This window comes from Salmo salar, chromosome 02, assembly GCF_965601325.2.
Source record: "Salmo salar chromosome 02, fSalSal1, whole genome shotgun sequence".
In the NCBI taxonomy this organism is placed as follows: Eukaryota; Metazoa; Chordata; class Actinopteri; order Salmoniformes; family Salmonidae; genus Salmo; species Salmo salar.
In genome coordinates, this window is record NC_138292.1 from 98,331,661 (window position 1) to 98,357,523 (window position 25,863).

Here is a 25,863-nt window from a genome sequence, read left to right on the forward strand (position 1 = left end):
TTGTCACAGTGGATACCACATCTTAACGTCGATATCTATATTTTTTACTTTAGAATGAAATCATTGTTTTTTTCTCAGGTGTTGTGGTTTTTCAGACCATACATTTTGGCACGGTGCTTACAACGTCACTGTCAAAAAGTGAAAGTCTTTATCGATATTTTTTCTTTACGCTTAATGTTTAAAAGTGCCTCGTTGGCGCAGCAGGCAGCGCGTCAGTCTCATAATCTGAAGGTCGTGAGTTCGATCCTCACACGGGGCAGCAAAGCTTTTAAAAAAACTGTGTTTTCTGAAGGTGAAAATTAATTCTCGCTGGTTTTGGACTTTCAGACAATACATACTTTTGTCACGGTGGAAACCACATCTTAAGGTCGATATCAAATTGTTTTACTTTAGAATGAAATCATAGTTTTTTTCTCAGGTGTTGTGGTTTTTCAGACCATACATTTTGGCACGGTGCTTACAACGTCACTGTCAAAAAGTGAAGGTCGGTATCGATAATTTTTTCTTTCGATTTCATGATTAAATGTGCTTCGTTAGCGCAGTAGGTAGCGCGTCAGTATCATAATCTGAAGGTCGTGAGTTAGATCCTCACACGGGGCAGCAAAGATTTTAAAAAGAAAGTGTTCTCTGAAGAATAAGTGACAATTAATTCTCAGATGTTTTGGACTTTCAGACAATACATACTTTTGTTTCGGTGGATACCACATCTTAAGGTCGATATCTATATTTCTTACTTTCGAATGAAATCATAGTTTTTTTCTCAGGTGTTGTGGACTTTCAGACCATACATTTTGGCACGGTGCTTACAACGTCAGCGTCAAAATCTGAAGGTCGGTATCGATATTTTTTCTTACACTTAACGATTTAATGTGCCTCGTTGGTGCAGCAGGCAGCGCGTCAGTCTCGTAATTTGAAGGTCGTGAGTTCGATTCTCACACGGGGCAGCAAAGCTTATAAAAAGACTGTTGTCTGATGGTGAAAATAAATTCTCAGTGGTTTTGGACTTTCAGACAATACATACTTTTGTCACGGTGGAAACCACATCTTAAGGTCGATATCAAATTGTTTTACTTTAGAATGAAATCATAGTTTTTTTCTCAGGTGTTGTGGTTTTTCAGACCATACATTTTGGCACGGTGCTTACAACGTCACTGTCAAAAAGTGGAGGTCGGTATCGATAATTTTTTCTTTAGATTTGTTGATTAAATGTGCTTCGTTAGCGCAGTAGGTAGCGCGTCAGTCTCATAATCTGAAGGTCGCGAGTTCGATCCTCACACGGGGCAGCAAAGATTTTAAAAAGAAAGTGTTCTCTGAAGATGAAGTGAAATTTAATTCTCAGATGTTTTGGACTTTCAGACAATACATACTTTTGTCACGGTGGAAACCACATCTTAAGGTCGATATCAAATTGTTTTACTTTAGAATGAAATCATTGTTTTTTTCTCAGGTGTTGTGGTTTTTCAGACCATACATTTTGGCACGGTGCTTACAACGTCACTGTCAAAAAGTGAAGGTCGGTATTGATATTTTTTTCTTTCGATTTGTCCATTAAATGTGCTTCGTTAGCGCAGTAGGTAGCGCGTCAGTCTCATAATCTGAAGGTCGTGAGTTCGATCCTCACACGGGGCAGCAAAGCTTTTAAAAAGACAGTGTTGTCTGAAGATGAAGTGAAAATTAATTCTCAGTTGTTTTGGACTTTCAGACAATACATACTTTTGTCACAGTGGATACCACATCTTAAGGTCGATATCTATATTTTTTACTTTAGAATGAAATCATATTTTTTTTCTCAGGTGATGTGGACTTTCAGACCATACATTTTGGCACGGTGCTTACAACGTCACTGTCAAAATCTGAAGGTCGTTATCGATATTTTTTCTTTACGCTTAATGTTTAGAAGTGCCTCGTTGGCGCAGCAGGCAGCGCGTCAGTCTCATAATCTGAAGGTCGTGAGTTCGATCCTCACACGGGGCAGCAAAGCTTATAAAACGACAGTGTTGTCTGAAGGTGAAAATTAATTCTCAGTGGTTTTGGACTTTCAGACAATACATACTTTTGTCACGGTGGAAACCACATCTTAAGGTCGATATCAAATTGTTTTACTTTAGAATGAAATCATTGTTTTTTTCTCAGGTGTTGTGGTTTTTCAGACCATACATTTTGGCACGGTGCTTACAACGTCACTGTCAAAAAGTGAAGGTCGGTATTGATAATTTTCTCTTTCGAATTTTTGATTAGATGTGCCTCGTTAGCGCAGTAGGTAGCGCCTCAGTCTCATAATCTGAAGGTCGTTAGTTCGATCCTCACACGGGGCAGCAATGCTGTTAATAAGAAAGTGTTGTCTGAAGATGAAGTGAAAATTAATTCTCAGTGGTTTTGGACTTCCAGACAATACATACTTTTGTCACAGTGGATACCACATCTTAAGGTCGATATCTATATTTTTTACTTTAGAATGAAATCATAGTTTTTTTCTCAGGTGTTGTGGTTTTTCAGACCATACATTTTGGCACGGTGCTTACAACGTCACTGTCAAAAAGTGAAGGTCGGTATCGATAATTTTTTCTTTCGATTTCATGATTAAATGTGCTTCGTTAGCGCAGTAGGTAGCGCGTCAGTATCATAATCTGAAGGTCGTGAGTTAGATCCTCACACGGGGCAGCAAAGATTTTAAAAAGAAAGTGTTCTCTGAAGAATAAGTGACAATTAATTCTCAGATGTTTTGGACTTTCAGTCAATACATACTTTTGTTTCGGTGGATACCACATCTTAAGGTCGATATCTATATTTCTTACTTTCGAATGAAATCATAGTTTTTTTCTCAGGTGTTGTGGACTTTCAGACCATACATTTTGGCACGGTGCTTACAACGTCAGCGTCAAAATCTGAAGGTCGGTATCGATATTTTTTCTTACACTTAACGATTTAATGTGCCTCGTTGGTGCAGCAGGCAGCGCGGCAGTCTCATAATTTGAAGGTCGTGAGTTCGATTCTCACACGGGGCAGCAAAGCTTATAAAAAGACTGTTGTCTGATGGTGAAAATAAATTCTCAGTGGTTTTGGACTTTCAGACAATACATACTTTTGTCACGGTGGAAACCACATCTTAAGGTCGATATCAAATTGTTTTACTTTAGAATGAAATCATAGTTTTTTTCTCAGGTGTTGTGGTTTTTCAGACCATACATTTTGGCACGGTGCTTACAACGTCACTGTCAAAAAGTGGAGGTCGGTATCGATAATTTTTTCTTTAGATTTGTTGATTAAATGTGCTTCGTTAGCGCAGTAGGTAGCGCGTCAGTCTCATAATCTGAAGGTCGCGAGTTCGATCCTCACACGGGGCAGCAAAGATTTTAAAAAGAAAGTGTTCTCTGAAGATGAAGTGAAATTTAATTCTCAGATGTTTTGGACTTTCAGACAATACATACTTTTGTCACGGTGGAAACCACATCTTAAGGTCGATATCAAATTGTTTTACTTTAGAATGAAATCATTGTTTTTTTCTCAGGTGTTGTGGTTTTTCAGACCATACATTTTGGCACGGTGCTTACAACGTCACTGTCAAAAAGTGAAGGTCGGTATTGATATTTTTTTCTTTCGATTTGTCGATTAAATGTGCTTCGTTAGCGCAGTAGGTAGCGCGTCAGTCTCATAATCTGAAGGTCGTGAGTTCGATCCTCACACGGGGCAGCAAAGCTTTTAAAAAGACAGTGTTGTCTGAAGATGAAGTGAAAATTAATTCTCAGTTGTTTTGGACTTTCAGACAATACATACTTTTGTCACAGTGGATACCACATCTTAAGGTCGATATCTATATTTTTTACTTTAGAATGAAATCATATTTTTTTTCTCAGGTGATGTGGACTTTCAGACCATACATTTTGGCACGGTGCTTACAACGTCACTGTCAAAATCTGAAGGTCGTTATCGATATTTTTTCTTTACGCTTAATGTTTAGAAGTGCCTCGTTGGCGCAGCAGGCAGCGCGTCAGTCTCATAATCTGAAGGTCGTGAGTTCGATCCTCACACGGGGCAGCAAAGCTTATAAAACGACAGTGTTGTCTGAAGGTGAAAATTAATTCTCAGTGGTTTTGGACTTTCAGACAATACATACTTTTGTCACGGTGGAAACCACATCTAAAGGTCGATATCAAATTGTTTTACTTTAGAATGAAATCATTGTTTTTTTCTCAGGTGTTGTGGTTTTTCAGACCATACATTTTGGCACGGTGCTTACAACGTCACTGTCAAAAAGTGAAGGTCGGTATTGATAATTTTCTCTTTCGAATTGTTGATTAGATGTGCCTCGTTAGCACAGTAGGTAGCGCCTCAGTCTCATAATCTGAAGGTCGTGAGTTCGATCCTCACACGGGGCAGCAAAGCTTTAAATAAGAAAGTGTTGTCTGAAGATGAAGTGAAAATTAATTCTCAGTGGTTTTGGACTTCCAGACAATATATACTTTTGTCACAGTGGATACCACATCTTAACGTCGATATCTATATTTTTTACTTTAGAATGAAATCATTGTTTTTTTCTCAGGTGTTGTGGTTTTTCAGACCATACATTTTGGCACGGTGCTTACAACGTCACTGTCAAAAAGTGAAAGTCGTTATCGATATTTTTTCTTTACGCTTAATGTTTAAAAGTGCCTCGTTGGCGCAGCAGGCAGTGCGTCAGTCTCATAATCTGAAGGTCGTGAGTTCGATCCTCACACGGGGCAGCAAAGCTTTTAAAAAAACAGTGTTTTCTGAAGATGAAGTGAAAATTAATTCTCAGTGGAATTGGACGTTCAGACGATACATACTTTTGTCACGGTGCTTACAACGTCACTGTCAAAATCTGAAGGTCGGTATCCATATCTATATTTTTTACTTTAGAATGAAATCATTGTTTTTTTCTTAGGTGTTGTGGACTTTCAGACCATACATTTTGGCACGGTGCTTACAACGTCACTGTCAAAATCTGAAGGTCGGTATCTATATTTTTTCTTACACTTAATGCTTTAATGTGCCTCGTTGGTGCAGCATGCAGCGCGTCAGTCTCATAATCTGAAGGTCGTGAGTTAGATCCTCACACGGGGCAGCAAAGATTTTAAAAAGAAAGTGTTGTCTGAAGAATAAGTGACAATTAATTCTCAGATGTTTTGGACTTTCAGACAATACATACTTTTGTTTCGGTGGATACCACATCTTAAGGTCGATATCTATATTTCTTACTTTCGAATGAAATCATAGTTTTTTTCTCAGGTTTTGTGGACTTTCAGACCATACATTTTGGCACGGTGCTTACAACGTCAGCGTCAAAATCTGAAGGTCGGTATCGATATTTTTTCTTACACTTAACGATTTAATGTGCCTCGTTGGTGCAGCAGGCAGCGCGTCAGTCTCGTAATTTGAAGGTCGTGAGTTCGATTCTCACACGGGGCAGCAAAGCTTATAAAAAGACTGTTCACTGATGGTGAAAATAAATTCTCAGTGGTTTTGGACTTTCAGACAATACATACTTTTGTCACGGTGGAAACCACATCTTAAGGTCGATATCAAATTGTTTTACTTTAGAATGAAATCATAGTTTTTTTCTCAGGTGTTGTGGTTTTTCAGACCATACATTTTGGCACGGTGCTTACAACGTCACTGTCAAAAAGTGAAGGTCGGTATCGATATTTTTTTCTTTCGATTTGTTGATTAAATCTGCTTCGTTAGCGCAGTAGGTAGCGCGTCAGTCTCATAATCTGAAGGTCGTGAGTTCGATCCTCACAAGGGGCAGCAAAGCTTATAGGAAGACAGTGTTGTCTGAAGGTGAAAATTAATTCTCAGTGGTTTTGGACTTTCAGACAATACATACTTTTGTCACGGTGGAAACCACATCTTAAGGTCGATATCAAATTGTTTTACTTTAGAATGAAATCATAATTTTTTTCTCAGGTGTTGTGGTTTTTCAGACCATACATTTTGATACGGTGCTTACAACGTCACTGTCAAAATCTGAAGGTCGGTATCGATATTTTTTCTTACACTAAATGATTTCATTTGCCTCGTTGGTGCAGCAGGCAGCGAGTCAGTCTCATAATCTGAAGGTCGTGAGTTCCATCCTCACAAGGGGCAGCAAAGCTTATAAAAAGACTGTTGTCTGAGAGTGAAAATTAATTCTCAGTGGTTTTGGACTTTAAGACAATACATACTTTTGTCACGGTGGAAACCACATCTTAAGGTCGATATCAAATTGTTTTACTTTAGAATGAAATCATAGTTTTTTTCTCAGGTGTTGTGGTTTTTCAGACCATACATTTTGGCACGGTGCTTACAACGTCACTGTCAAAAAGTGAAAGTCGTTATCGATATTTTTTCTTTACGCTTAATGTTTAAAAGTGCCTCGTTGGCGCAGCAGGCAGTGCGTCAGTCTCATAATCTGAAGGTCGTGAGTTCGATCCTCACACGGGGCAGCAAAGCTTTCAAAAAAACAGTGTTTTCTGAAGATGAAGTGAAAATTAATTCTCAGTGGAATTGGACGTTCAGACGATACATACTTTTGTCACGGTGCTTACAACGTCACTGTCAAAATCTGAAGGTCGGTATCCATATCTATATTTTTTACTTTAGAATGAAATCATTGTTTTTTTCTTAGGTGTTGTGGACTTTCAGACCATACATTTTGGCACGGTGCTTACAACGTCACTGTCAAAATCTGAAGGTCGGTATCTATATTTTTTCTTACACTTAATGCTTTAATGTGCCTCGTTGGTGCAGCATGCAGCGCGTCAGTCTCATAATCTGAAGGTCGTGAGTTAGATCCTCACACGGGGCAGCAAAGACTTTAAAAAGAAAGTGTTGTCTGAAGAATAAGTGACAATTAATTCTCAGATGTTTTGGACTTTCAGACAATACATACTTTTGTTTCGGTGGATACCACATCTTAAGGTCGATATCTATATTTCTTTTTTTCGAATGAAATCATAGTTTTTTTCTCAGGTTTTGTGGACTTTCAGACCATACATTTTGGCACGGTGCTTACAACGTCAGCGTCAAAATCTGAAGGTCGGTATCGATATTTTTTCTTACACTTAACGATTTAATGTGCCTCGTTGGTGCAGCAGGCAGCGCGTCAGTCTCGTAATTTGAAGGTCGTGAGTTCGATTCTCACACGGGGCAGCAAAGCTTATAAAAAGACTGTTCACTGATGGTGAAAATAAATTCTCAGTGGTTTTGGACTTTCAGACAATACATACTTTTGTCACGGTGGAAACCACATCTTAAGGTCGATATCAAATTGTTTTACTTTAGAATGAAATCATAGTTTTTTTCTCAGGTGTTGTGGTTTTTCAGACCATACATTTTGGCACGGTGCTTACAACGTCACTGTCAAAAAGTGAAGGTCGGTATCGATATTTTTTTCTTTCGATTTGTTGATTAAATCTACTTCGTTAGCGCAGTAGGTAGCGCGTCAGTCTCATAATCTGAAGGTCGTGAGTTCGATCCTCACAAGGGGCAGCAAAGCTTATAGGAAGACAGTGTTGTCTGAAGGTGAAAATTAATTCTCAGTGGTTTTGGACTTTCAGACAATACATACTTTTGTCACGGTGGAAACCACATCTTAAGGTCGATATCAAATTGTTTTACTTTAGAATGAAATCATAATTTTTTTCTCAGGTGTTGTGGTTTTTCAGACCATACATTTTGATACGGTGCTTACAACGTCACTGTCAAAATCTGAAGGTCGGTATCGATATTTTTTCTTACACTAAATGATTTCATTTGCCTCGTTGGTGCAGCAGGCAGCGAGTCAGTCTCATAATCTGAAGGTCGTGAGTTCCATCCTCACAAGGGGCAGCAAAGCTTATAAAAAGACTGTTGTCTGAGAGTGAAAATTAATTCTCAGTGGTTTTGGACTTTAAGACAATACATACTTTTGTCACGGTGGAAACCACATCTTAAGGTCGATATCAAATTGTTTTACTTTAGAATGAAATCATAGTTTTTTTCTCAGGTGTTGTGGTTTTTCAGACCATACATTTTGGCACGGTGCTTACAACGTCACTGTCAAAAAGTGAAGGTCGGTATCGATAATCTTTTCTTTCGATTTGTTGATTAAATGTGCTTCGTTAGCGCAGTAGGTAGCGCGTCAGTCTCATAATTTGAAGGTCGTGAGTTCGATCCTCACACGGGGCAGCAAAGCTTTTAAAAAAACAGTGTTGTCTGAAAATGAAGGGAAAATTAATTCTCAGTTGTTTTGGACTTTCAGACAATACATACTTTTGTCACAGTGGATACCACATCTTAAGGTCGATATCTATATTTTTTACTTTAGAATGAAATCATTGTTTTTTTCTCAGGTGATGTGGACTTTCAGACCATACATTTTGGCACGGTGCTTACAACGTCTCTGTCAAAATCTGAAGGTCGGTATCGATATTTTTTCTTACACTTAATGATTTAATGTGCCTCGTTGGTGCAGCAGGCAGCGCGTCAGTCTCATAATCTGAAGGTCGTGAGTTACATCCTCACACGGGGCAGCAAAGCTGTTAAAAAGACAGTGTTGTCCGAAGATGAAGTGAAAATTAATTCTCAGTTGTTTCGGACTTTCAGACAATACATACTTTTGTCACAGTGGATACCACATCTTAAGGTCGATATCTATATTTTTTACTTTAGAATGAAATCATAGTTTTTTTCTCAGGTGTTGTGGTTTTTCAGACCATACATTTTGGCACGGTGCTTACAACGTCACTGTCAAAAAGTGAAGGTCGGTATCGATAATTTTTTCTTTCGATTTCATGATTAAATGTGCTTCGTTAGCGCAGTAGGTAGCGCGTCAGTATCATAATCTGAAGGTCGTGAGTTAGATCCTCACACGGGGCAGCAAAGATTTTAAAAAGAAAGTGTTCTCTGAAGAATAAGTGACAATTAATTCTCAGATGTTTTGGACTTTCAGTCAATACATACTTTTGTTTCGGTGGATACCACATCTTAAGGTCGATATCTATATTTCTTACTTTCGAATGAAATCATAGTTTTTTTCTCAGGTGTTGTGGACTTTCAGACCATACATTTTGGCACGGTGCTTACAACGTCAGCGTCAAAATCTGAAGGTCGGTATCGATATTTTTTCTTACACTTAACGATTTAATGTGCCTCGTTGGTGCAGCAGGCAGCGCGGCAGTCTCATAATTTGAAGGTCGTGAGTTCGATTCTCACACGGGGCAGCAAAGCTTATAAAAAGACTGTTGTCTGATGGTGAAAATAAATTCTCAGTGGTTTTGGACTTTCAGACAATACATACTTTTGTCACGGTGGAAACCACATCTTAAGGTCGATATCAAATTGTTTTACTTTAGAATGAAATCATAGTTTTTTTCTCAGGTGTTGTGGTTTTTCAGACCATACATTTTGGCACGGTGCTTACAACGTCACTGTCAAAAAGTGGAGGTCGGTATCGATAATTTTTTCTTTAGATTTGTTGATTAAATGTGCTTCGTTAGCGCAGTAGGTAGCGCGTCAGTCTCATAATCTGAAGGTCGCGTGTTCGATCCTCACACGGGGCAGCAAAGATTTTAAAAAGAAAGTGTTCTCTGAAGATGAAGTGAAATTTAATTCTCAGATGTTTTGGACTTTCAGACAATACATACTTTTGTCACGGTGGAAACCACATCTTAAGGTCGATATCAAATTGTTTTACTTTAGAATGAAATCATTGTTTTTTTCTCAGGTGTTGTGGTTTTTCAGACCATACATTTTGGCACGGTGCTTACAACGTCACTGTCAAAAAGTGAAGGTCGGTATTGATATTTTTTTCTTTCGATTTGTCGATTAAATGTGCTTCGTTAGCGCAGTAGGTAGCGCGTCAGTCTCATAATCTGAAGGTCGTCAGTTCGATCCTCACACGGGGCAGCAAAGCTTTTAAAAAGACAGTGTTGTCTGAAGATGAAGTGAAAATTAATTCTCAGTTGTTTTGGACTTTCAGACAATACATACTTTTGTCACAGTGGATACCACATCTTAAGGTCGATATCTATATTTTTTACTTTAGAATGAAATCATATTTTTTTTCTCAGGTGATGTGGACTTTCAGACCATACATTTTGGCACGGTGCTTACAACGTCAGCGTCAAAATCTGAAGGTCGGTATCGATATTTTTTCTTACACTTAACGATTTAATGTGCCTCGTTGGTGCAGCAGGCAGCGCGTCAGTCTCGTAATTTGAAGGTCGTGAGTTCGATTCTCACACGGGGCAGCAAAGCTTATAAAAAGACTGTTCACTGATGGTGAAAATAAATTCTCAGTGGTTTTGGACTTTCAGACAATACATACTTTTGTCACGGTGGAAACCACATCTTAAGGTCGATATCAAATTGTTTTACTTTAGAATGAAATCATAGTTTTTTTCTCAGGTGTTGTGGTTTTTCAGACCATACATTTTGGCACGGTGCTTACAACGTCACTGTCAAAAAGTGAAGGTCGGTATCGATATTTTTTTCTTTCGATTTGTTGATTAAATCTACTTCGTTAGCGCAGTAGGTAGCGCGTCAGTCTCATAATCTGAAGGTCGTGAGTTCGATCCTCACAAGGGGCAGCAAAGCTTATAGGAAGACAGTGTTGTCTGAAGGTGAAAATTAATTCTCAGTGGTTTTGGACTTTCAGACAATACATACTTTTGTCACGGTGGAAACCACATCTTAAGGTCGATATCAAATTGTTTTACTTTAGAATGAAATCATAATTTTTTTCTCAGGTGTTGTGGTTTTTCAGACCATACATTTTGATACGGTGCTTACAACGTCACTGTCAAAATCTGAAGGTCGGTATCGATATTTTTTCTTACACTAAATGATTTCATTTGCCTCGTTGGTGCAGCAGGCAGCGAGTCAGTCTCATAATCTGAAGGTCGTGAGTTCCATCCTCACAAGGGGCAGCAAAGCTTATAAAAAGACTGTTGTCTGAGAGTGAAAATTAATTCTCAGTGGTTTTGGACTTTAAGACAATACATACTTTTGTCACGGTGGAAACCACATCTTAAGGTCGATATCAAATTGTTTTACTTTAGAATGAAATCATAGTTTTTTTCTCAGGTGTTGTGGTTTTTCAGACCATACATTTTGGCACGGTGCTTACAACGTCACTGTCAAAAAGTGAAGGTCGGTATCGATAATCTTTTCTTTCGATTTGTTGATTAAATGTGCTTCGTTAGCGCAGTAGGTAGCGCGTCAGTCTCATAATTTGAAGGTCGTGAGTTCGATCCTCACACGGGGCAGCAAAGCTTTTAAAAAAACAGTGTTGTCTGAAAATGAAGGGAAAATTAATTCTCAGTTGTTTTGGACTTTCAGACAATACATACTTTTGTCACAGTGGATACCACATCTTAAGGTCGATATCTATATTTTTTACTTTAGAATGAAATCATTGTTTTTTTCTCAGGTGATGTGGACTTTCAGACCATACATTTTGGCACGGTGCTTACAACGTCTCTGTCAAAATCTGAAGGTCGGTATCGATATTTTTTCTTACACTTAATGATTTAATGTGCCTCGTTGGTGCAGCAGGCAGCGCATCAGTCTCATAATCTGAAGGTCGTGAGTTACATCCTCACACGGGGCAGCAAAGCTGTTAAAAAGACAGTGTTGTCCGAAGATGAAGTGAAAATTAATTCTCAGTTGTTTCGGACTTTCAGACAATACATACTTTTGTCACAGTGGATACCACATCTTAAGGTCGATATCTATATTTTTTACTTTAGAATGAAATCATTGTTTTTTTCTCAGGTGTTGTGGTTTTTCAGACCATACATTTTGGCACGGTGCTTACAACGTCACTGTCAAAAAGTGAAGGTCGGTATTGATAATTTTCTCTTTCGAATTTTTGATTAGATGTGCCTCGTTAGCGCAGTAGGTAGCGCCTCAGTCTCATAATCTGAAGGTCGTTAGTTCGATCCTCACACGGGGCAGCAATGCTGTTAATAAGAAAGTGTTGTCTGAAGATGAAGTGAAAATTAATTCTCAGTGGTTTTGGACTTCCAGACAATACATACTTTTGTCACAGTGGATACCACATCTTAAGGTCGATATCTATATTTTTTACTTTAGAATGAAATCATAGTTTTTTTCTCAGGTGTTGTGGTTTTTCAGACCATACATTTTGGCACGGTGCTTACAACGTCACTGTCAAAAAGTGAAGGTCGGTATCGATAATTTTTTCTTTCGATTTCATGATTAAATGTGCTTCGTTAGCGCAGTAGGTAGCGCGTCAGTATCATAATCTGAAGGTCGTGAGTTAGATCCTCACACGGGGCAGCAAAGATTTTAAAAAGAAAGTGTTCTCTGAAGAATAAGTGACAATTAATTCTCAGATGTTTTGGACTTTCAGTCAATACATACTTTTGTTTCGGTGGATACCACATCTTAAGGTCGATATCTATATTTCTTACTTTCGAATGAAATCATAGTTTTTTTCTCAGGTGTTGTGGACTTTCAGACCATACATTTTGGCACGGTGCTTACAACGTCAGCGTCAAAATCTGAAGGTCGGTATCGATATTTTTTCTTACACTTAACGATTTAATGTGCCTCGTTGGTGCAGCAGGCAGCGCGGCAGTCTCATAATTTGAAGGTCGTGAGTTCGATTCTCACACGGGGCAGCAAAGCTTATAAAAAGACTGTTGTCTGATGGTGAAAATAAATTCTCAGTGGTTTTGGACTTTCAGACAATACATACTTTTGTCACGGTGGAAACCACATCTTAAGGTCGATATCAAATTGTTTTACTTTAGAATGAAATCATAGTTTTTTTCTCAGGTGTTGTGGTTTTTCAGACCATACATTTTGGCACGGTGCTTACAACGTCACTGTCAAAAAGTGGAGGTCGGTATCGATAATTTTTTCTTTAGATTTGTTGATTAAATGTGCTTCGTTAGCGCAGTAGGTAGCGCGTCAGTCTCATAATCTGAAGGTCGCGTGTTCGATCCTCACACGGGGCAGCAAAGATTTTAAAAAGAAAGTGTTCTCTGAAGATGAAGTGAAATTTAATTCTCAGATGTTTTGGACTTTCAGACAATACATACTTTTGTCACGGTGGAAACCACATCTTAAGGTCGATATCAAATTGTTTTACTTTAGAATGAAATCATTGTTTTTTTCTCAGGTGTTGTGGTTTTTCAGACCATACATTTTGGCACGGTGCTTACAACGTCACTGTCAAAAAGTGAAGGTCGGTATTGATATTTTTTTCTTTCGATTTGTCGATTAAATGTGCTTCGTTAGCGCAGTAGGTAGCGCGTCAGTCTCATAATCTGAAGGTCGTGAGTTCGATCCTCACACGGGGCAGCAAAGCTTTTAAAAAGACAGTGTTGTCTGAAGATGAAGTGAAAATTAATTCTCAGTTGTTTTGGACTTTCAGACAATACATACTTTTGTCACAGTGGATACCACATCTTAAGGTCGATATCTATATTTTTTACTTTAGAATGAAATCATATTTTTTTTCTCAGGTGATGTGGACTTTCAGACCATACATTTTGGCACGGTGCTTACAACGTCACTGTCAAAATCTGAAGGTCGTTATCGATATTTTTTCTTTACGCTTAATGTTTAGAAGTGCCTCGTTGGCGCAGCAGGCAGCGCGTCAGTCTCATAATCTGAAGGTCGTGAGTTCGATCCTCACACGGGGCAGCAAAGCTTATAAAACGACAGTGTTGTCTGAAGGTGAAAATTAATTCTCAGTGGTTTTGGACTTTCAGACAATACATACTTTTGTCACGGTGGAAACCACATCTAAAGGTCGATATCAAATTGTTTTACTTTAGAATGAAATCATTGTTTTTTTCTCAGGTGTTGTGGTTTTTCAGACCATACATTTTGGCACGGTGCTTACAACGTCACTGTCAAAAAGTGAAGGTCGGTATTGATAATTTTCTCTTTCGAATTGTTGATTAGATGTGCCTCGTTAGCACAGTAGGTAGCGCCTCAGTCTCATAATCTGAAGGTCGTGAGTTCGATCCTCACACGGGGCAGCAAAGCTTTAAATAAGAAAGTGTTGGCTGAAGATGAAGTGAAAATTAATTCTCAGTGGTTTTGGACTTCCAGACAATATATACTTTTGTCACAGTGGATACCACATCTTAACGTCGATATCTATATTTTTTACTTTAGAATGAAATCATTGTTTTTTTCTCAGGTGTTGTGGTTTTTCAGACCATACATTTTGGCACGGTGCTTACAACGTCACTGTCAAAAAGTGAAAGTCGTTATCGATATTTTTTCTTTACGCTTAATGTTTAAAAGTGCCTCGTTGGCGCAGCAGGCAGTGCGTCAGTCTCATAATCTGAAGGTCGTGAGTTCGATCCTCACACGGGGCAGCAAAGCTTTTAAAAAAACAGTGTTTTCTGAAGATGAAGTGAAAATTAATTCTCAGTGGAATTGGACGTTCAGACGATACATACTTTTGTCACGGTGCTTACAACGTCACTGTCAAAATCTGAAGGTCGGTATCCATATCTATATTTTTTACTTTAGAATGAAATCATTGTTTTTTTCTTAGGTGTTGTGGACTTTCAGACCATACATTTTGGCACGGTGCTTACAACGTCACTGTCAAAATCTGAAGGTCGGTATCTATATTTTTTCTTACACTTAATGCTTTAATGTGCCTCGTTGGTGCAGCATGCAGCGCGTCAGTCTCATAATCTGAAGGTCGTGAGTTAGATCCTCACACGGGGCAGCAAAGATTTTAAAAAGAAAGTGTTGTCTGAAGAATAAGTGACAATTAATTCTCAGATGTTTTGGACTTTCAGACAATACATACTTTTGTTTCGGTGGATACCACATCTTAAGGTCGATATCTATATTTCTTACTTTCGAATGAAATCATAGTTTTTTTCTCAGGTTTTGTGGACTTTCAGACCATACATTTTGGCACGGTGCTTACAACGTCAGCGTCAAAATCTGAAGGTCGGTATCGATATTTTTTCTTACACTTAACGATTTAATGTGCCTCGTTGGTGCAGCAGGCAGCGCGTCAGTCTCGTAATTTGAAGGTCGTGAGTTCGATTCTCACACGGGGCAGCAAAGCTTATAAAAAGACTGTTCACTGATGGTGAAAATAAATTCTCAGTGGTTTTGGACTTTCAGACAATACATACTTTTGTCACGGTGGAAACCACATCTTAAGGTCGATATCAAATTGTTTTACTTTAGAATGAAATCATAGTTTTTTTCTCAGGTGTTGTGGTTTTTCAGACCATACATTTTGGCACGGTGCTTACAACGTCACTGTCAAAAAGTGAAGGTCGGTATCGATATTTTTTTCTTTCGATTTGTTGATTAAATCTGCTTCGTTAGCGCAGTAGGTAGCGCGTCAGTCTCATAATCTGAAGGTCGTGAGTTCGATCCTCACAAGGGGCAGCAAAGCTTATAGGAAGACAGTGTTGTCTGAAGGTGAAAATTAATTCTCAGTGGTTTTGGACTTTCAGACAATACATACTTTTGTCACGGTGGAAACCACATCTTAAGGTCGATATCAAATTGTTTTACTTTAGAATGAAATCATAATTTTTTTCTCAGGTGTTGTGGTTTTTCAGACCATACATTTTGATACGGTGCTTACAACGTCACTGTCAAAATCTGAAGGTCGGTATCGATATTTTTTCTTACACTAAATGATTTCATTTGCCTCGTTGGTGCAGCAGGCAGCGAGTCAGTCTCATAATCTGAAGGTCGTGAGTTCCATCCTCACAAGGGGCAGCAAAGCTTATAAAAAGACTGTTGTCTGAGAGTGAAAATTAATTCTCAGTGGTTTTGGACTTTAAGACAATACATACTTTTGTCACGGTGGAAACCACATCTTAAGGTCGATATCAAATTGTTTTACTTTAGAATGAAATCATAGTTTTTTTCTCAGGTGTTGTGGTTTTTCAGACCATACATTTTGGCACGGTGCTTACAACGTCACTGTCAAAAAGTGAAAGTCGTTATCGATATTTTTTCTTTACGCTTAATGTTTAAAAGTGCCTCGTTGGCGCAGCAGGCAGTGCGTCAGTCTCATAATCTGAAGGTCGTGAGTTCGATCCTCACACGGGGCAGCAAAGCTTTCAAAAAAACAGTGTTTTCTGAAGATGAAGTGAAAATTAATTCTCAGTGGAATTGGACGTTCAGACGATACATACTTTTGTCACGGTGCTTACAACGTCACTGTCAAAATCTGAAGGTCGGTATCCATGTCTATATTTTTTACTTTAGAATGAAATCATTGTTTTTTTCTTAGGTGTTGTGGACTTTCAGACCATACATTTTGGCACGGTGCTTACAACGTCACTGTCAAAATCTGAAGGTCGGTATCTATATTTTTTCTTACACTTAATGCTTTAATGTGCCTCGTTGGTGCAGCATGCAGCGCGTCAGTCTCATAATCTGAAGGTCGTGAGTTAGATCCTCACACGGGGCAGCAAAGACTTTAAAAAGAAAGTGTTGTCTGAAGAATAAGTGACAATTAATTCTCAGATGTTTTGGACTTTCAGACAATACATACTTTTGTTTCGGTGGATACCACATCTTAAGGTCGATATCTATATTTCTTACTTTCGAATGAAATCATAGTTTTTTTCTCAGGTTTTGTGGACTTTCAGACCATACATTTTGGCACGGTGCTTACAACGTCAGCGTCAAAATCTGAAGGTCGGTATCGATATTTTTTCTTACACTTAACGATTTAATGTGCCTCGTTGGTGCAGCAGGCAGCGCGTCAGTCTCGTAATTTGAAGGTCGTGAGTTCGATTCTCACACGGAGCAGCAAAGCTTATAAAAAGACTGTTCACTGATGGTGAAAATAAATTCTCAGTGGTTTTGGACTTTCAGACAATACATACTTTTGTCACGGTGGAAACCACATCTTAAGGTCGATATCAAATTGTTTTACTTTAGAATGAAATCATAGTTTTTTTCTCAGGTGTTGTGGTTTTTCAGACCATACATTTTGGCACGGTGCTTACAACGTCACTGTCAAAAAGTGAAGGTCGGTATCGATATTTTTTTCTTTCGATTTGTTGATTAAATCTACTTCGTTAGCGCAGTAGGTAGCGCGTCAGTCTCATAATCTGAAGGTCGTGAGTTCGATCCTCACAAGGGGCAGCAAAGCTTATAGGAAGACAGTGTTGTCTGAAGGTGAAAATTAATTCTCAGTGGTTTTGGACTTTCAGACAATACATACTTTTGTCACGGTGGAAACCACATCTTAAGGTCGATATCAAATTGTTTTACTTTAGAATGAAATCATAATTTTTTTCTCAGGTGTTGTGGTTTTTCAGACCATACATTTTGATACGGTGCTTACAACGTCACTGTCAAAATCTGAAGGTCGGTATCGATATTTTTTCTTACACTAAATGATTTCATTTGCCTCGTTGGTGCAGCAGGCAGCGAGTCAGTCTCATAATCTGAAGGTCGTGAGTTCCATCCTCACAAGGGGCAGCAAAGCTTATAAAAAGACTGTTGTCTGAGAGTGAAAATTAATTCTCAGTGGTTTTGGACTTTAAGACAATACATACTTTTGTCACGGTGGAAACCACATCTTAAGGTCGATATCAAATTGTTTTACTTTAGAATGAAATCATAGTTTTTTTCTCAGGTGTTGTGGTTTTTCAGACCATACATTTTGGCACGGTGCTTACAACGTCACTGTCAAAAAGTGAAGGTCGGTATCGATAATCTTTTCTTTCGATTTGTTGATTAAATGTGCTTCGTTAGCGCAGTAGGTAGCGCGTCAGTCTCATAATTTGAAGGTCGTGAGTTCGATCCTCACACGGGGCAGCAAAGCTTTTAAAAAAACAGTGTTGTCTGAAAATGAAGGGAAAATTAATTCTCAGTTGTTTTGGACTTTCAGACAATACATACTTTTGTCACAGTGGATACCACATCTTAAGGTCGATATCTATATTTTTTACTTTAGAATGAAATCATTGTTTTTTTCTCAGGTGATGTGGACTTTCAGACCATACATTTTGGCACGGTGCTTACAACGTCTCTGTCAAAATCTGAAGGTCGGTATCGATATTTTTTCTTACACTTAATGATTTAATGTGCCTCGTTGGTGCAGCAGGCAGCGCGTCAGTCTCATAATCTGAAGGTCGTGAGTTACATCCTCACACGGGGCAGCAAAGCTGTTAAAAAGACAGTGTTGTCCGAAGATGAAGTGAAAATTAATTCTCAGTTGTTTCGGACTTTCAGACAATACATACTTTTGTCACAGTGGATACCACATCTTAAGGTCGATATCTATATTTTTTACTTTAGAATGAAATCATAGTTTTTTTCTCAGGTGTTGTGGTTTTTCAGACCATACATTTTGGCACGGTGTTTACAAAGTCACTGTCAAAATCTGAAGGTCGGTATCGATATTTTTTCTTACACTTAATGATTTAATGTGCCTCGTTGGCGCAGCAGGCAGTGCGTCAGTCTCATAATCTGAAGGTCGTGAGTTCGATCCTCACACGGTGCAGCAAAGATAAAAAAAAAAAAAGTGTTTTCTGAAGATGAAGTGAAAATTAATTCTCAGTGGTATTGGACGTTCAGACGATACATACTTTTGTCACGGTGCTTACAACGTCACTGTCAAAATCTGAAGGTCGGTATCCATATCAATATTTTTTACTTTAGAATGAAATCATTGTTTTTTTCTCAGGTGATGTGGACTTTCAGACCATACATTTTGGCACGGTGCTTACAACGTCACTGTCAAAATCTGAAGGTCGTTATCGATATTTTTTCTTAACGCTCAATGTTTAAAAGTGCCTCGTTGGCGCAGCAGGCAGCGCGTCAGTCTCATAATCTGATAGGTCGTGAGTTCGATCCTCACACGGGGCAGCAAAGCTTATAGAAAGACAGTGTTGTCTGAAGGTGAAAATTAATTCTCAGTGGTTTTGGACTTTCAGACAATACATACTTTTGTCACGGTGGAAACCACATCTTAAGGTCGATATCAAATTGTTTTACTTTAGAATTAAATCATTGTTTTTTTCTCAGGTGTTGTGGTTTTTCAGACCATACATTTTGGCACGGTGCTTACAACGTCACTGTCAAAAAGTGAAGGTCGGTATTGATAATTTTTTCTTTACGCTTAATGTTTAGAAGTGCCTCGTTGGCGCAGCAGGCAGCGCGTCACTCTCATAATCTGAAGATCGTGAGTTCGATCCTCACACGGGGCAGCAAAACTTTTAAAAAAAAAGTGTTTTCTGAAGATGAAGTGAAAATGAATTCTCACTGGTATTGGACGTTCAGACGATACATACTTTTGTCACGGTGCTTACAACGTCACTGTCAAAATCTGAAGGTCGGTATCGATATCTATATTTTTTACTTTAGAATGAAATCATTGTTTATTTCTTAGGTGTTGTGGACTTTCAGACCATACATTTTGCCACGGTGCTTACAACGTCACTGTCAAAATCTGAAGGTCGGTATCGATATTTTTTCTTACACTTAATGATTTAATGTGCCTTGTTGGTGCAGCAGGCAGCGCGTCACTCTCATAATCTGAAGGTCGTGAGTTCGATCCTCACACGGGGCAGCAAATCTTTAAAAAAAACAGGGCTTTCTGAAGGTGAAAATTAATTCTTAGTGGTTTTGGACTTTCAGACAATAGATACTTTTGTCACGGTGGAAACCACATCATAAGGTCGATATCAAATTGTTTTACTTTAGAATGAAATCATTGTTTTTTTCTCAGGTGTTGTGGTTTTTCAGACCATACATTTTGGCACGGTGCTTACAACGTCACTGTCAAAAAGTGAAGGTCGGTATCGATATTTTTTTCTTTCGATTTGTTGATTAGATGTTCTTTGTTAGCGCAGTAGGTAGCGCGTCAGTCTCATAATCTGAAGGTCGTGAGTTCGATCCTCACACGGGGCTGCAAAGTTTTTAAAAGACAATGTCCGAAGATGAAGTGAAAATTAATTCTCAGTGGTTTTGGACTTTCAGACAATACATACTTTTGTCACAGTGGATACCACATCTTAAGGTCGATATCTATATTTTTTACTTTAGAATGAAATCATAGTTTTTTTCTCAGGTGATGTGGACTTTCAGACCATACATTTTGGCACGGTGCTTACAACGTCACTGTCAAAATCTGAAGGTCGTTATCGATATTTTTTCTTTACGCTTAATGTTTAGAAGTGCCTCGTTGGCGCAGCAGGCAGCGCGTCACTCTCATAATCTGAAGATCGTGAGTTTGATCCTCACACGGGGCAGCAAAGCTCTTAAAAAGACAGTGTTTTCTGAAGATGAAGTGAAAATGAATTCTCAGTTCTATTGGACGTTCAGACGATACATACTTTTGTCACGGTGCTTACAACGTCACTGTAAAATCTGAAGGTCGGTATCGATATCTATATTTTTTACTTTAGAATGAAATCATTGTTTTTTTCTTAGGTGTTGTGGACTTTCAGACCATACATTTTGGCACGGTGCTTACAACGTCACTGTCAAAATCTGAAGGTCGGTATCGATATTTTTTCTTACACTTAACGCTTTAATGTGCCTGGTTGGTGCAGCAGGCAGCGCGTCAGTCTCATAATCTGAAGGTCGTGAGTTAGATCCTCACACGGGGCAGCAAAGATTTTAAAAAGAAAGTGTTGTCTGAAGAATAAGTGACAATTAATTCTCAGATGTTTTGGACTTTCAGACAATACATACTTTTGTTTCGGTGGATACCACATCTTAAGGTCGATATCTATATTTCTTACTTTCGAATGAAATCATAGTTTTTTTCTCAGGTGTTGTGGACTTTCAGACCATACATTTTGGCACGGTGCTTACAACGTCACTGTCAAAAAGTGAAGGTCGGTATCGATATTTTTTTCTTTCGATTTGTTGATTAGATGTTCTTTGTTAGCGCAGTAGGTAGCGCGTCAGTCTCATAATCTGAAGGTCGTGAGTTCGATCCTCACACGGGGCTGCAAAGTTTTTAAAAGACAATGTCCGAAGATGAAGTGAAAATTAATTCTCAGTGGTTTTGGACTTTCAGACAATACATACTTTTGTCACAGTGGATACCACATCTTAAGGTCGATATCTATATTTTTTACTTTAGAATGAAATCATAGTTTTTTTCTCAGGTGATGTGGACTTTCAGACCATACATTTTGGCACGGTGCTTACAACGTCACTGTCAAAATCTGAAGGTCGTTATCGATATTTTTTCTTTACGCTTAATGTTTAGAAGTGCCTCGTTGGCGCAGCAGGCAGCGCGTCACTCTCATAATCTGAAGATCGTGAGTTTGATCCTCACACGGGGCAGCAAAGCTCTTAAAAAGACAGTGTTTTCTGAAGATGAAGTGAAAATGAATTCTCAGTTCTATTGGACGTTCAGACGATACATACTTTTGTCACGGTGCTTACAACGTCACTGTAAAATCTGAAGGTCGGTATCGATATCTATATTTTTTACTTTAGAATGAAATCATTGTTTTTTTCTTAGGTGTTGTGGACTTTCAGACCATACATTTTGGCACGGTGCTTACAACGTCACTGTCAAAATCTGAAGGTCGGTATCGATATTTTTTCTTACACTTAACGCTTTAATGTGCCTGGTTGGTGCAGCAGGCAGCGCGTCAGTCTCATAATCTGAAGGTCGTGAGTTAGATCCTCACACGGGGCAGCAAAGATTTTAAAAAGAAAGTGTTGTCTGAAGAATAAGTGACAATTAATTCTCAGATGTTTTGGACTTTCAGACAATACATACTTTTGTTTCGGTGGATACCACATCTTAAGGTCGATATCTATATTTCTTACTTTCGAATGAAATCATAGTTTTTTTCTCAGGTGTTGTGGACTTTCAGACCATACATTTTGGCACGGTGCTTACAACGTAGGTGTCAAAATCTGAAGGTCGGTATCGATATTTTTTCTTACACTTAAGGATTTAATGTTCCTCGTTGGTGCAGCAGGCAGCGCGTCAGTCTCGTAATTTGAAGGTCGTGAGTTCGATCCTCACACGGGGCAGCAAAGCTTATAAAAAGACTGTTGTCTGATGGTGAAAATTAATTCTCAGTGGTTTTGGACTTTCAGACAATACATACTTTTGTCGCGGTGGAAACCACATCTTAAGGTCGATATCAAATTGTTTTACTTTAGAATGAAATCATAGTTTTTTTCTCAGGTGTTGTGGTTTTTCAGACCATACATTTTGGCACGGTGCTTACAACGTCACTGTCAAAAAGTGAAGGTCGGTATCGATAATTATTTCTTTCGATTTGTTGATTAAATGTGCTTCGTTAGCGCAGTAGGTAGCGCGTCAGTCTCATAATCTGAAGGTCGCGAGTTCGATTCTCACACGGGGCAGCAAAGATTTTAAAAAGAAAGTGTTCACGGAAGATGAAGTGAAAATTAATTCTCAGATGTTTTGGACTTTCAGACAATACATACTTTTGTCACGGTGGAAACCACATCTTAAGGTCGATATCAAATTGTTTTACTTTAGAATGAAATCATAGTTTTTTTCTCAGGTGTTGTGGTTTTTCAGACCATACATTTTGGCACGGTGCTTTCAACGTCACTGTCAAAAAGTGAAGGTCGGTATTGATAATTTTTTCTTTCGATTTGTTGATTAAATGTCTCGTTAGCGCATTAGGTAGCGCGTCAGTCTCATAATCTGAAGGTCGTGAGTTCGATCCTCACATGGGGCAGCAAAGCTTTTAATAAGAAAGTGTTGTCTGAAGATGAAGTGAATATTAATTCTAATTGGTTTTGGACTTCCAGACAATACATACTTTTGTCACAGTGGATACCACATCTTAAGGTCGATATCTATATTTTTTACTTTAGAATGAAATCATTGTTTTTTTCTCAGGTGTTGTGGTTTTTCAGACCATACATTTTGGCACGGTGCTTACAACGTCACTGTCAAAAAGTGAAAGTCGTTATCGATATTTTTTCTTTACGCTTAATGTTTAGAAGTGCCTCGTTGGCGCAGCAGGCAGCGCGTCAGTCTCATAATCTGAAGGTCGTGAGTTCGATCCTCACACGGGTCAGCAAAGCTTATAAAAAGACAGTGTTGTCTGAAGGTGAAAATTAATTCTCAGTGGTTTTGGACTTTCAGACAATACATACTTTTGTCACGGTGGAAACCACATCTTAAGGTCGATATCAAATTGTTTTACTTTAGAATGAAATCATAGTTTTTTTCTCAGGTGTTGTGGTTTTTCAGACCATACATTTTGGCACGGTGCTTACAACGTCACTGTCAAAAAGTGAAGGTCGGTATCGATAATTATTTCTTTCGATTTGTTGATTAAATGTGCTTCGTTAGCGCAGTAGGTAGCGCGTCAGTCTCATAATCTGAAGGTCGCGAGTTCGATTCTCACACGGGGCAGCAAAGATTTTAAAAAGAAAGGGTTCACGGAAGATGAAGTGAAAATTAATTCTCAGATGTTTTGGACTTTCAGACAATACATACTTTTGTCACGGTGGAAACCACATCTTAAAACCTCTTGGGGCTAGGTGGGACGCTAGCGTGCCACCCGTGGTGCACTCCATCAACAGCAGGTGCATTTCAAGAGCGGCAAATTTGAATCCAAATAAATGTCAAAATTCAAATTTTTCAAAAATACAACTATGTTACACCATTTGAAAGATAAACATCTCCTTAATCTAACCACGTTTTACGATTTCAAAAAGGTTTTACGGCGAAAGCATAAATTTAGAGTATGTTAGGACAGTACATTTACAAGAGTTGTGTGTAATGTTTTGTCAAGTCAAAGACAGGGTCACCAAAACCATAAAACCAGCTAAAATGATGCACTAACCTTTTACAATCTCCATCAGATGACACTCCTAGGACATTATGTTAGACAATGCATGCATTTTTAGTTCTATCAAGTTGATATTTATATACAAAAACAGCGTTTTACTATGGCATTGATGTTGAGGAAATCGTTTCCCTCCAATAACCGGCAGTCAAGTCAGCGTCACAAATTAAATAATTAAAATTAGAAAACATTGGTAAAATATTATATTGTCATTTAAAGAATTATAGATTTACATCTTTTGAACGCAATCAACTTGCCAGATTTAAAAATAACCTTACTGGGAAATCACACTTTGCAATAATCTGAGCACTGTGCCCAGAAAAATACGCGTTGCGATACAGACTAGACGTCATGTTGGGGAGATCTAAAATCGAAAATACTATGTAAATAATCCATTACCTTTGATTCTCTTCATCAGATGTCACTTCCAGGTATCACAGGTCCATAACGAATGTAGTTTTGTTCAAAAAAGCTCATCATTTATGTCCAAAAATCTCCGTCTCGTTAGCACATGATGTAAGCCAGCCGGACTTCTCGTCATGAACGAGGGGAAAAAATATATTTCCGTTCGTTCAAACATGTCAAACGTTGTATAGCATAAATCATTAGGGCCTTTTTTAACCAGAACATGAATAATATTCAAGGTGGACGAATGCATAGTCTTTTATAACGTATTGGAACGAGGGTACCCAACATGAAGTAGCGCGCCAGGTGTCTAATGGGACATCACCGTTCCATGGCTCTTGTTCGGTCAGATCTCCCTCCAGAAGACTCAAAACACTTTGTAAAGGCTGGTGACATCTAGTGGAAGCAATAGGAAGTGCCAAAATATTCCTAAACCCCTGTGTTTTTCAATGGGATAGGTTTAAAGTCAATACAACACATCAGGTATCCACTTCCTGTCAGAAAATGTCTCAGGGTTTTGCCTGCCAAATGAGTTCTGTTATACTCACAGACACCATTCAAACAGTTTTGGAAACTTTAGAGTGTTTTCTATCCATATATAATAAGTATATGCATATTCTAGTTACTGGGTAGGATTAGTAACCAGATTAAATCGGGTACATTTTTTTTATCCAGACGTGCAAATGCTGCCCCCTAGACCCAACAGGTTAAGGTCGATATCAAATTGTTTTACTTTAGAATGAAATCATAGTTTTTTTCTCAGGTGTTGTGGTTTTTCAGACCATACATTTTGGCACGGTGCTTACAACGTCACTGTCAAAAAGTGAAGGTCGGTATTGATAATTTTTTCTTTCGATTTGTTGATTAAATGTACCTCGTTAGCGCAGTAGGTAGCGCGTCAGTCTCATAATCTGAAGGTCGTGAGTTCGATCCTCACACGGGGCAGCAAAGCTTTTAATAAGAAAGTGTTTTCTGAAGATCAAGTGAAAATTAATTCTCAGTGGTTTTGGACTTCCAGACAATACATACTTTTGTCACAGTGGATACCACATCTTAAGGTCGATATCTATATTTTTTACTTTAGAATGAAATCATTGTTTTTTTCTAAGGTGTTGTGGTTTTTCAGACCATACATTTTGGCACGGTGCTTACAACGTCACTGTCAAAAAGTGAAAGTCATTATCGATATTTTTTCTTTACGCTTAATGTTTAAAAGTGCCTCGTTGGCGCAGCAGGCAGCGCGTCAGGCTCATAATCTGAAGGTAGTGAGTTCGATCCTCACACGGGGCAGCAAATCTTTAAAAAAAAAAGTATTTTCTGAAGATGAAGTGAAAATTAATTCTCAGTGGTATTGGACGTTCAGACAATACATACTTTTGTCACGGTGCTTACAACGTCACTGTCAAAATCTGAAGGTCGGTATCCATATCTATATTTTTTACTTTATAATGAAATCATTGTTTTTTTCTCAGGTGATGTGGACTTTCAGACCATACATTTTGGCACGGTGCTTACAACGTCACTATCAAAATCTGAAGGTCGTTATCGATATTTTTTCTTTACGCTCAATGTCTAAAAGTGCCTCGTTGGCGCAGCGGGCAGTGCGTCAGTCTCATAATCTGAAGGTCGTGAGTTCGATCCTCACACTGGGCAGCAAAGCTTATAGAAAGACAGT

General features: G+C 38.5%; 20 non-coding genes across 20 annotated transcripts; all 20 read left to right on the top strand.

Annotated features, from left to right (window-relative positions):
• The first annotated feature begins 186 nt into the window (after positions 1-186).
• trnam-cau (transfer RNA methionine (anticodon CAU)) lies at positions 187-259 on the top strand. The gene has a single exon. It is a non-coding gene; the product is annotated as a tRNA-Met (tRNA).
• Positions 260-871: 612 nt separating this feature from the next.
• On the top strand, positions 872-944 carry trnat-cgu (transfer RNA threonine (anticodon CGU)). The gene has a single exon. It is a non-coding gene; the product is annotated as a tRNA-Thr (tRNA).
• Positions 945-1,556: 612 nt separating this feature from the next.
• On the top strand, positions 1,557-1,629 carry trnam-cau (transfer RNA methionine (anticodon CAU)). Its single transcript has one exon. It is a non-coding gene; the product is annotated as a tRNA-Met (tRNA).
• A 272-nt stretch (positions 1,630-1,901) lies between these two features.
• On the top strand, positions 1,902-1,974 carry trnam-cau (transfer RNA methionine (anticodon CAU)). Its single transcript has one exon. It is a non-coding gene; the product is annotated as a tRNA-Met (tRNA).
• Positions 1,975-3,617: 1,643 nt separating this feature from the next.
• On the top strand, positions 3,618-3,690 carry trnam-cau (transfer RNA methionine (anticodon CAU)). Its single transcript has one exon. It is a non-coding gene; the product is annotated as a tRNA-Met (tRNA).
• Positions 3,691-3,962: 272 nt separating this feature from the next.
• trnam-cau (transfer RNA methionine (anticodon CAU)) lies at positions 3,963-4,035 on the top strand. The gene has a single exon. It is a non-coding gene; the product is annotated as a tRNA-Met (tRNA).
• Positions 4,036-4,303: 268 nt separating this feature from the next.
• trnam-cau (transfer RNA methionine (anticodon CAU)) lies at positions 4,304-4,376 on the top strand. Its single transcript has one exon. It is a non-coding gene; the product is annotated as a tRNA-Met (tRNA).
• A 978-nt stretch (positions 4,377-5,354) lies between these two features.
• On the top strand, positions 5,355-5,427 carry trnat-cgu (transfer RNA threonine (anticodon CGU)). Its single transcript has one exon. It is a non-coding gene; the product is annotated as a tRNA-Thr (tRNA).
• A 1,649-nt stretch (positions 5,428-7,076) lies between these two features.
• trnat-cgu (transfer RNA threonine (anticodon CGU)) lies at positions 7,077-7,149 on the top strand. Its single transcript has one exon. It is a non-coding gene; the product is annotated as a tRNA-Thr (tRNA).
• A 944-nt stretch (positions 7,150-8,093) lies between these two features.
• On the top strand, positions 8,094-8,166 carry trnam-cau (transfer RNA methionine (anticodon CAU)). Its single transcript has one exon. It is a non-coding gene; the product is annotated as a tRNA-Met (tRNA).
• Positions 8,167-10,156: 1,990 nt separating this feature from the next.
• trnat-cgu (transfer RNA threonine (anticodon CGU)) lies at positions 10,157-10,229 on the top strand. The gene has a single exon. It is a non-coding gene; the product is annotated as a tRNA-Thr (tRNA).
• Positions 10,230-11,173: 944 nt separating this feature from the next.
• Positions 11,174-11,246, top strand: trnam-cau (transfer RNA methionine (anticodon CAU)). Its single transcript has one exon. It is a non-coding gene; the product is annotated as a tRNA-Met (tRNA).
• Positions 11,247-13,238: 1,992 nt separating this feature from the next.
• Positions 13,239-13,311, top strand: trnam-cau (transfer RNA methionine (anticodon CAU)). Its single transcript has one exon. It is a non-coding gene; the product is annotated as a tRNA-Met (tRNA).
• Positions 13,312-13,583: 272 nt separating this feature from the next.
• On the top strand, positions 13,584-13,656 carry trnam-cau (transfer RNA methionine (anticodon CAU)). Its single transcript has one exon. It is a non-coding gene; the product is annotated as a tRNA-Met (tRNA).
• Positions 13,657-13,924: 268 nt separating this feature from the next.
• On the top strand, positions 13,925-13,997 carry trnam-cau (transfer RNA methionine (anticodon CAU)). Its single transcript has one exon. It is a non-coding gene; the product is annotated as a tRNA-Met (tRNA).
• A 978-nt stretch (positions 13,998-14,975) lies between these two features.
• trnat-cgu (transfer RNA threonine (anticodon CGU)) lies at positions 14,976-15,048 on the top strand. The gene has a single exon. It is a non-coding gene; the product is annotated as a tRNA-Thr (tRNA).
• A 1,649-nt stretch (positions 15,049-16,697) lies between these two features.
• On the top strand, positions 16,698-16,770 carry trnat-cgu (transfer RNA threonine (anticodon CGU)). Its single transcript has one exon. It is a non-coding gene; the product is annotated as a tRNA-Thr (tRNA).
• A 944-nt stretch (positions 16,771-17,714) lies between these two features.
• On the top strand, positions 17,715-17,787 carry trnam-cau (transfer RNA methionine (anticodon CAU)). Its single transcript has one exon. It is a non-coding gene; the product is annotated as a tRNA-Met (tRNA).
• A 4,118-nt stretch (positions 17,788-21,905) lies between these two features.
• On the top strand, positions 21,906-21,978 carry trnat-cgu (transfer RNA threonine (anticodon CGU)). Its single transcript has one exon. It is a non-coding gene; the product is annotated as a tRNA-Thr (tRNA).
• Positions 21,979-25,060: 3,082 nt separating this feature from the next.
• trnam-cau (transfer RNA methionine (anticodon CAU)) lies at positions 25,061-25,133 on the top strand. Its single transcript has one exon. It is a non-coding gene; the product is annotated as a tRNA-Met (tRNA).
• Positions 25,134-25,863: the final 730 nt, after the last annotated feature.